We start from the raw sequence: 10,524 nt of genomic DNA, 5'->3' as shown, positions 1-10,524 counted from the left end.
AGGAGGAATGGGCAGATGGGTGGGTGCGCGCTGTCCGAATCTACCACGGGGTGGCGCCCTGCACCAGTTGGAATCCCTAGCTCTGGCGAATGCCCTTTCTGCCCAAAGGAGACTTACAAAAGAGGAACCTTTTGTCCTAGGTGTCGGTGAAAGGTTCCCGGGTGACGCAGGCTGGTAAACAAGTTGAAAAGACGCTGCCCTGCGGGCTCACGTCAAGCGAGACCGCGCAAACAGAGCCACCGCGACCTTGGCTCCCTCGCCCGCGGCCGATGTCCAGCTACCCCCAGTGCGCGATGAACGCAGGGACAGGAGTCCTGCTCGTCCGCTCCAGCACTGTTGCAGAAGCGGACGCAGCCGCCGCTCCCGGGACCACAGCGTCTGGGCTGGGAACCTCGAAGGCATCGGCCTTGAATTGCTGCAGAAAGTCGCAGGGAGATGATGGGGGCAGGCCTACGCAGCTCCTTTTGCCCACATGCGAACGCGCTTACATTCTAAGCCGCCTGATTTCACACCTACTGGGGAAATAAATCTACGTCCTAACAAACTCCAATCCAGTGCCATTCATCCTAGCCTTGGCCCCCTCAGAATCCTCATTAATTCCAGATCTCGATTCAGGCTCACAGTTTGAAACACGAACCCGAGAAGGCTGTACCCTAATTCTGCTGGGCTTTGAGTGCAAGCCCAGTTCCTAACCCGAGATTTCCACCTTCTGACCAATCAGAGCACCCCTTTAAATCAAAAGCAATAAAACATAATATGAGCCAACTCCAAACCCAACCATGGATGCATAGATCCTTCAAAACACTGAAAAAATAGACAATGCCCCATACATTTTGAGTGCCAACTCACTTCCACCCCCATGGTGGCTGCTGGCTTCCTCAACACTTACCAGCGCCGAGAATTAATAATGGTTGTCTTTTTTGCCAATTTGATGGGGAGAAAAGCCCAAGTATCATTTTAATGTGCATTTCTCAAGCCCCCAACAACCACTTATTAAATACACACTCAGCATTTATTTAAGCCGCGTGATAAAACCCAGCACTTCCCGGCCCTATGACACCCCTCCCCTCTTCTCAGACTCTTTTGGTTGTTTCTTCTGATATGTTTCTCCGTTTTTGTAAATAATATGTTTAAACGTCCATCTATTGATTTACTGATTTCAGATAATTTATCAGCGGCCTTCCTCTCATGGCAGGTGAAGATTGAGCACTTCATGCAGCCCTGGCTTCTGTCCATCAGGTTCCTGGCGTGGCTGGCTCAGGGTTTGAGAACCCACGTGTCTTTGTCCTGCTGTGACTACATTGGTGTCGCTCCCTCCTGACACTTCCCTGTACAATGTTTGCTATTCTTTCTGAAATTAAACACTCCATTCTCCACCTTCTCAGTTTCCCCCCGTTTTTTTTTTTGTTTGTTTGTTTTGAGAGAGAGACAGAGAGAGTGAGCAGGGGACAGGCAGAGAGAGAGGGAGACAGAGAGAGAACCCCAAGCAGGCTCCGCACTGTCAGCACCAACCCCGATGCGGGGCTCAAACTTATGAACCGTGAGAGCATGACCTGAGCTGAAATCAAGAGTCAGTCAAGGGGCGCCTGGGTGGCGCAGTCGGTTAAGCGTCCGACTTCAGCCAGGTCACGATCTCGCGGTCCGTGAGTTCGAGCCCCGCGTCAGGCTCTGGGCTGATAGCTCGGAGCCTGGAGCCTGTTTCCGATTCTATGTCTCCCTCTCTCTCTGCCCCTCCCCTGTTCATGCTCTGTCTCTCTCTGTCCCAAAAATAAATAAAAAAACGTTGAAAAAAAAAAATTAAAAAAAAAAAAAAGAGTCAGTCAATCAGCTGAGCCACCCAGGGGCCCCGATTTCCCATTTTTAAAATTATGAAACGTATACACCATACAGAAAAATGTGTAAAAACAATTTTATTTAAGAAAAAGAACAAATACCCAGGCTAAGCACTGGAACTTTTCCAGTCTCTTAGAAATCCCTGGGGCGTCCTCTTCCTGACTTCTGTGGTGTACCTTGTCTGGCTTGTTCAATTTTATCATCCAGGTATGTGTCCTTAGACAGCAGCTTGTTTAGTCTTGCCTGGTGGTGAACATAGAAATGGAAGCCTTTTCCCTTCTTCTTCGGGGACTTGCTTTTTTGCTCAGCATTGGGAGAGTCATCCGTGTTGGCTCATGTGCCTGTGGCTCAACCGTTTTCATCACTGCATGGTAGCATTTCATCGTAAGAATATAACACAGTTATCTGTTTTACTGCTATTGACACTGGGCTGTGTCCAGTTTTTTCTCTTACAAACAATGCTTCTAAAGCCAATTGTGTACATATCTCCTGATGCGCAGATACAAAAATCTTTCTTGGGTGTGCACCGGTGAGTGGAATTGCTGGGTTAGAAGATATGCTTTTGTTGTTTTCCTGGGTGATACCAAACCATTTTCCAAAGTGGCCACTCTACACGCCATAAACAGGGAATTCAAGTGTCCTTTGATCTATTTCCTTGCCAACATTCTGTATCATCAAGCTTTTAAATTTTTGCCACTCTTGGATGACTTGGTGGCTCAGTGGGTTAAGCGTCCGACTTTGGCTCGGGTCATGATCTCTTGGTTCATGAGTTCAAGCCCCATGTTGGGCTCTGGGCTGACAGCTTGGAGCCTGAAGCCTGCTTCAGATTCTGTGTCTCCCTCTCTCTGCTCCTCCCTTGCTCGCTCGATCTCTCTCTCAAAAATAAAATAAAGAATAAATACTAAATTTTGCCAGTCTGACCTACACTGTTATCATGGCCATATAGTATCTACACACAGGCCTGTGTCTGGGCTCTGTTTTATTCAATTGGTCTTTCTGTCCTCCGTTCTATTCTATATGTCATGATCACAAATCCTTACAATCACTCTATCATTTCCTAATGGACAGACACACAAGATATTCCATCAGTTCCATAAATGTGCATGTTTTCCCACACACATCTCTTCTGGAACCATCCACCCTCTTGCTCTGTACCATCTGTGTCATCTGAGGGCTCCCTTCTCCTCCTCCTTGGATTGAATCCATGCAAGGAGTGTCTTCTGCTTCTTTGATCTACTTTCCTGCTTTGGTGGAGCATTCCCTAGTAGCTCTCTGAGAGAAAGTCACAGGAGGTAAACTTTTAAGAATTGCATTTCCAGACATTCACCTGACTGATAGTTTTGCTGGGTACAGAATTCTAGGTGGGAATAATTTTATTCTTCTGGGATATTTAAGGCATTTTGTAGCCCTTTGTGACAGATAATATTTCCTCCAAATAGCCAGAGTAATATGTCCAGCCCCGCATGTGTTTCCAGAACCTTGCTACTGCCCATCAGGACACAGAGACTATTTCTTATCCCTTTAAGCCTGGAGGCCTTTGCAACTGTCTTGACAAATAGTATGTGGTGGAAGGGAGGTTGTTTGGCTTTCCAGGCTCAATCAGAAGGGATGATAAGGTTTCTTCCTGGCTCTCTGTCAGGCCTCTCAGCCCTGGAAACCAGTGTCCACGTGGTGAGGAAGTCCTGGCCACGTGGAGAGGCTGTGTGTGGATGTCCTGGCTGGTAACCCCAGCTAAGACTTCAGCCGAGAGTTTGCGTCAATTCCCAGAAATGTGATGAGCAATCTTGCAGATCACTTCGACTCCCAGACTTTGAATCACCTCAGCTGATGCCAAGTGGAGCAGAAGCGTAGTATCCCCACTGAGGCACACTCAAATTGAAGATCTGGGAGCAAAATAAGTGTTGTCACTGTTTTAAGCCAGTAAGTTGTGTTGTATTTGTTATGTAGCCAACGCAACCAGAATTTCTCTACGCCAGCTATTGGCTAAGTAGGCCCTGAGGATAAGACAGGGAGTGGGCTATTTCCCGCACCTAAGGATATCATAATATATTCAATTCAACTAAAAAAATTTAAACAATGTAAAAGAGGGTGAATAACCCACATACTCACTGGAGCCTTAACATTTGTTCTTGTCGACACGGTGCCCTCAGACTCGGCCGTGGATGGCCCTCCTGAAGGGTAGGAGGCACGCTGGTGGGTCTGCTTCTCTGGGAACGTTTGGTCAGATTGTACTAGTGACAAGGGGGTGATGAGAAGTTGGATGCTTTTGCCTGTGCTGGCCCCCTTTGTGGTCCGGTGGTCCGGGTAGTGTCTCACTTCTGCCCGCTCCAAGTCTGGCACCCGGGGGCCGGAGAGCAAGCACAGCTCTCTCCTCCTAAGTGTGGACTGAGTGGGGATCTAGGAAATGTTTGTTGAACTGGGCTGGAGAGCCATGCTCCTAAGGCTTTAAGAGGCAGGCTTCAGACCTACAGGGCGGGCAGAGCTACTGGGCTCTGGAACACGGTTGCCCAGTGACAACCAGAAATGCACAGCCCCTCCCGACCCACATGAAGCAGAAGGGGGGTCACCTTGGGGAAGAGTGTGGCCGCCGTGAAGGAGCTCTGGTGAGCCTGGAACGGGGGCAGAGGGGCCCATGGGGAGCACGCAAGGGCTGAGCTGCTGACAGCTGGGTCCTTCTCTGCCCCCGTCGTAGGTGGGAGCCAGGCAGGTGTTCGTGCTTGGGCTGAGGTTGGAGACGAGACCTTGGAATGACCCCTGGGGGGTGGGGGACTGACTGAGCAGTGTGAAGTTATTCCTTCAGTCATTCAAGAAAGACTTATTGAGCCCTCATCACCGGCCAGGCACATGGGAATGCAGAAAAGAACAAAAATAGTCAAAATCTCTCCCCTCAAAGATCCAACCTTCTCATGGAGAAAGGGAGACAATGCATAAACATCCCAACAGGCAGCAGGCTGGATGGAGAAGAGGCAATGGCAAGAAAGCTGAACCTTGGTAAGGGTGCCACGGAGGGTCTGGGGTGGGGGAGTTATTCTGTCGTACAGAGTGGTCAGCACAGGTCTTCCGGGGAAGGGGACTTTGGTCCAGGGACCTGAAGGAGGTGATGCTGTTCGTGTACCTCTTCCTGGGAGACACGCTGTCCAGGAGCCCCGGGTGAAGTGGGAAGCGGTTGGTGGGTTTTGGACCCAGGACGATGTGGCAGGGTTCTGGATGCTGGGAAGAGGGGCAGGGTCGCATGTACGTGGTGAGCCTTTGCGGGGCGCCACGGGTCATGAGACAGAGAAGCCAGTGAGGGCCCCGGAAGTGACTTTGGCCTGAGCACCCAGGAGTGACCAGAGCACGCGGTGAGTGACCGCTGGGCTCTGGAGGAATTCTCAGTCCCCAGGCAGGGCTTGGCGGTCACTCAGCAGGGCTGCAGCGCGCCCGTACATTCCAGCCTGCAGCAAACCTTTATTGCTGTCGGGGAAAGAGGATGCAGACGTAAATCATTTGTTCAGTCATTTATTCACCCAGCAAACGTGTACTGAGCTCCTACTATCTGCCGGGCACGTGGCAGGAACTGGAGGTCTGCGGTGGTCTCTGTCCACATGGAGCTCATGGCCCCTTAGGGCAGAGAGATGTGAATCAGATGATGACTGTCACAGGGAGTGAGCAAAGGGCTTCGTGGACAGGAGAAGCACTAGAGGGAGGCCCCTCCAGGGTCCATGTGAGCTGGAGAGGGTGAAGCTGAGGCGGGGAGGAGGAGGGCAGAGAGGTGGCAGGGATGATGGGGCTCTGAGGAGCAGAGGGGTTGGGGACAGGGACAGCGGGAAAGCCCAAGTCGGAAGGCTGAGGCAGAGCCGAGCCAGCAAATCAGGATGAAGCAGGACCCAGAGGGGCAGTGACCCACGTGAAAGGCCAGAGGTCAGGAAGGCCCCGGGGAGCTCAAAGAACTACGTGGAAGTTTCCGTCAGCTTTTGCCCTATAACAAACGGCCCCAAAATGTAGTGCTTAAAACAACAGCCACTGAATTTGCTTGTGATTCTGTGACTCTCCACCTGGGCCCGGCAGGGCTTGCTTGCATGTCTGAGGTCAGCGGGCAGGTTGTTGGAGCTGGGGGCCTCGGAGGTCCTGGGTGTGAGAGGGCTCCTCCCTGCTCCCCTGTGGGCCAGCCGGGGCCTGTCCCGCCAAAGCCGGGCAGGGGTGTGGGTGGGAGCTGCAGGGCCTTAGGAAGCCCAGGCTCAGAGGGGCACAACCTCACTGCTGCCACGTTCTGTGGACCAAGGTGAGTCACAGGCCAGCCCAGACTCAAGGGATGGAGAGGCAGCTCTACGTCTGGACGGGAGACCCGGAGGGATGACGTCGCACTTGCCGTGGTCAATGGGCTGACCTTGAGAGCAAGGGGGGGTGTGGGGTGGCCGCAGGGGGTGGATGGAGTCTGTGTTGTGCAAGGGGAGACCACTCACCTGGGGACTTCAGCTCATTAACATCTTTCAAAAGTTGGGATGGATTGGAGCAGACAAGAGCACATGTGGGAAGAGCCGTGGCTCTGGCCTCTGGATGAGAGGGAGGTGGTATGGACAAACCCAGGGACTAGGGAGGGAGAGGCTGAAAGAAAATCTAGAGGACCGGGTAGATGGTCGGCTGTGGGGCCAGGAAGAGGGTGTTGGGGTGACTCTTCAGGATCTGGACCTCAGAGTTCCCCGCCCAGATGACTTGGAGCCTGGCCCCAGACCTGCCCCTCCAGGAGGGAGGGTGCATCACAGGAGTGTGCGCCCTGAGGCCCAGGAAAAGCAAGGGTGCTGTTTGTGGATGTGGATGTGGGTGTGGACAGAGCGTGGGCCCCAGTGTTCATGCACGTGTGTGCTAGCCCTGAAGCTCTGGACGGATCTGGGACAGGAGGAGAAGCAGGTAGACGGCGCCTCTGTTTCCCTCTCACCCCGGGTTCCACAGATAGTAGGGGTGAGCCTGCTGGGGTCAAGGGAGAGCAATCACCGAGGGTTGGTGGTGTTTCAGAGACATTCATGTGGAGCTACAAACAGGTGGCTGGGTGCAAAAGATGGGAATTCAGGGGAGAGGTCCCAGCAGGAGACGGAAATTTACAAGTCACTGGCAAAAAGACGGCAGACAAGGCACGAATACAGATGAAGTCACCTGGAAAGGCCGATCCCAAGGCATAGCATCGTTCCAAAGTTTTGATGAATTTCAATGAGAGCAGGGGAAAAAAAATGGTTCCCCCCTTGGGATAAATATCTTACTTGAAAGAGAAGTAAATATCAGAAAATGGCTGATTTCGTTATTTGATGAGATGAAGAAGGCCTCAAATCTGTTGCACGTGGACAAGGAAGATAAAAAGAAAAATCAACAAAGTCCAGGCGGTAATACTGGAATAATGGCTGGATGTGCGAAAACGGGAGATGTGGTTGACAGGCATCCAGAACGCGGGAGTCAGAAGCTCGGAGGCCTGTGGACTGACACGGGAGTTCCTCTTCAGGGCAAGACAGATAGTTGCAGCATAGAAGCCAAGGGCCTTCGGGGGAGGAAAAAGCAAGGAAGGATGTAAGCCAGCGTGGATGAAAATACGCCCACTAATAAACCAAACCAAACAAACTTGAAAACTCAGTGGTAACATACGGCTGGGACATGTTTACGTATTTTGCAGAAAAATGCTGAGCCCCCAGAAGCTTGCTGGCAGAAGACAGAAACTATTTTTAAAGACATGAGCTTCGGGGCGCCCGGGTGGCTCAGTTGGTCAAGCGTCCGACTTCAGCTCAGGTCATGATCTCACAGTCTGTGGGTTTGAGCCCCACGGGCTCTGTGCTGACAGCTCAGAGCCTGGAGCCTGCTTCGGATTCTGTGTCTCCCTCTCTGTCTGCTCCTCCCCCACTCATGCTCTTTCTCTGTCTCTCAAAAATAAATAAACGTTAGAAAAAATTAAAAATGAAATAAAATAAAGACATGAGCTTCAAACTGCACCCCTGAGAAACAGCCCTGAGTGACAGAAGCCCTCCGGGGGCAAGAGTAAGACAAAAGGATTCTACAACCAGCTAAGTAGCGTTCCTGATCCTTTCTCAGACTTGGAGTTATTGTCTGTCCCAGCCAGCTGCCCCTGGCATTTTTCTTCTCTGTTTAACAGATGGGGAAACTGAGACCCAAACATCTGGAGGCCACACAGCTGGCAGGCCTCTGAGCCTCTGGCGGCCTCTTCCCCTGCATGGTTATGCCTTCCCCAGTGGTCAGTATCCCCTACATGTGGGCCCCCCTCCGTCACCAAGCATCCTTCATGTGACCGCTACTCTTGACTCCTGTCCGTCAACGCCTCCTCCAAGGCCCTGGTACACAGGCTCCCCCTACCTCTGGTCCCATGTCCAACCCTGTCTGCCTGCTCTGTTGGACAACCTGCACCATCCCAAGGGGGTGTCAATGCTTACACTCCTGAGCAATGCTCTGTGCCTGGGGCCGCCACCCTCCCGGGTAGCGATCATCCTGGCTCCCACCTCCAGTGTGGGGTCAGGGGTGGGGAAGTGGGACTGCCTGGCGGTCAGACCCGAGCTTGACCTTCTGGGCCTCTGTTGCTTCCCATCTCTGATGAGGACTCAGTCTTCTATTTTCTTTACAGATGTCCTCCCTCAGGATGAAGGTTGTGACTTTTTTTTGTCCCAAACTTATGGCTCTTCAAGAGCCTGCGCTCTGGCTTCAGATGACTTGCCTTCAAATCCAGACTCTGCCATCTTTCAGCTGTGTGACCGGGGGTGAGTTCCTTCACATCTCTGTGCCTCAGCATCCTTACCTATAGGACGGGACCATGAGTGCACATGCTGTATAAGGCTATGTGAGCATTAAGTGAATTAATACTGGCAAAGCTCTTGGAATAGAGCCTGGCCTGGGCTAAGCTCTTGGTCCCGCTGTGTGTCCTGCTGGATTCACGCCGCGGCCGCTCCCCTGCCTCAGACACCTTCATCCATCTTACAGAGTCTCCAAGTGCTCTCCTGGCTTCCACCTTATACAACCTTGCCCCTCTCCTTTGACTCTCCCTGTGTTGCTGTGGCCACACTAACTTCCTTGCTTTCTTAGCTACCACAGGCCGGCTGCCTCAGGGCATTTGCACCCTCTCCTCTTCCCTTCCCCTAGAAAGACTGCTGTCACTTCAACAAGCCTCACTCCCAGTGGCCTGTTCCAGACTGCCTCCTGCGTCTCTGGCCTGGGGCTCCTGAGCACAGCACTCTATTTCAGTTCTTCTCCACCGCGTATCCCCCTTCTGACCTCTCCTATCATTGCCTGTGTGGGCCTTTCTGCTGTCTGTTTTCTGTCTTCCCCGATAGAACGCAAGCTCCTCGAGGGCAGAAGTCTTTGCCTGTGTGTTTGCTGCTGTGGTTCAAATGCCCAGGTGGTAGCTGACACGCAGCGGTGACTCATAATGCGGACTGAACTGGGATGTTGTGTCTGAGGCGGGCACATTCTTCAGGGCCTTGCACGGAAGGCGGAGGCCTGCATCCCAGAACCCCGCCTGACTGCCACATGCCCCACTGCCCGGCCCACAGTTGGAGGCTCACTTCTCGGGCCCCTAGCTGTTCTCGCCCCCGAATTCTCCTGGTTTCTCCGACAGTGGCAACACACCCAGTGCTGTATGGGACACATTTGCTCTTGCAACAAGTGGCCAGAGGCACAGAATAAAGTCCCGGTGAGGACTGAACCAGATAAAGAGCCATTTTCAGGCAGCTCCTGAGGTCTTGCTCCTGAGGATGAAGGATGGCCTGAGGCTGGGTCAGTGTGGAGGGCCCAGCCCTGCAGGGGCGAGATAGTGATCCCTCTCCCCGCCTACAAGAGGAACGGGAGCCGGGCAGGGCTGCTGGTGGGGCTGGCAGTAACTGGGCAAAGGGGTTAGGAGTGGGTTAACCCAATTCCCTTTGATTCTCTTATCAAGAGCCAGTGACACACCTTGCAGATGTTAACCCAACTTTAAAAATGCAAATATCCTTGACCTAGCTCCACCCCCCCCCCTTCCCTTTCTCCTTCCCCTGCTCGGCCCATTATGCTACAGGGGGCGCTGGCAGTGAATGGTGAGTCACATGCACAGTGGAACTGAAGTATCAGGGAATATCCGCTGTATCCACACAGAACAACCCCAGGGAGATTGTTAAGAAGTGTGTGTGTGTGTGTGTGTGTGTGTGTATTAGACTCCACTGTGTATTAAAGATGGACACGCTTTTCTGCTTGGCAAACCCATGGAGATGACCTCAGGGTGGCCTCTGGGCAGGGGCACTGTGGGAGGGGGTGACAGTAGGAGGCACACTGGCTCTTTATTGAACACCCATTTCCACTTTTCGACTTACTTGCTGTGCGCATGAGTTACACAGAAAACTCTGCTACCCTGAAAACAAACATAGGCAGCCATGGTCCCAGCAATGGGCATGCTGGGCACACACTCACTCACCAGGCACGGACTTCCATTCCCTTCGTGCCTTGCTCGGGGCTCAGCACAGGGAGGGCGCCTCGGGCGTTCTGTTTTGGTTTTAAATGGTTTTTGTTTGTTTGTTTGTTTGTTTTTTTAATTTTAGTTTCTGGGAAAGAGAGAGAGAGTGGGCGCGTGGGAGAGGGAGGGGCAGAGAGAGAGGGAAAGAGGAGTCCAAGCAGGCTCCGTGCTGTCAGGTCCAATACGGGCCTCGATCTCACAACCACGAGATCATGACCTGAGCCAAAACCAAGAGTCGGACA

At 52.5% G+C, this 10,524-nt stretch overlaps 1 long non-coding RNA gene across 1 annotated transcript; it reads right to left on the bottom strand.

The window, feature by feature from the left end:
* Positions 1-5,315: 5,315 nt before the first annotated feature.
* On the bottom strand, positions 5,316-9,800 carry LOC131509709 (uncharacterized). The gene is made up of 2 exons (XR_009260666.1): positions 8,368-9,800; positions 5,316-7,339 (listed from the first exon to the last, which is right to left on the bottom strand). It is a non-coding gene; the product is annotated as an uncharacterized LOC131509709 (long non-coding RNA).
* Between the last annotated feature and the right edge of the window lie 724 nt (positions 9,801-10,524).

Source organism: Neofelis nebulosa, chromosome 4 (genome assembly GCF_028018385.1).
Source record: "Neofelis nebulosa isolate mNeoNeb1 chromosome 4, mNeoNeb1.pri, whole genome shotgun sequence".
In the NCBI taxonomy this organism is placed as follows: Eukaryota; Metazoa; Chordata; class Mammalia; order Carnivora; family Felidae; genus Neofelis; species Neofelis nebulosa.
Note: the sequence above shows the minus strand (reverse complement) of the source record. Positions and strands in the feature narration are given on the sequence as shown.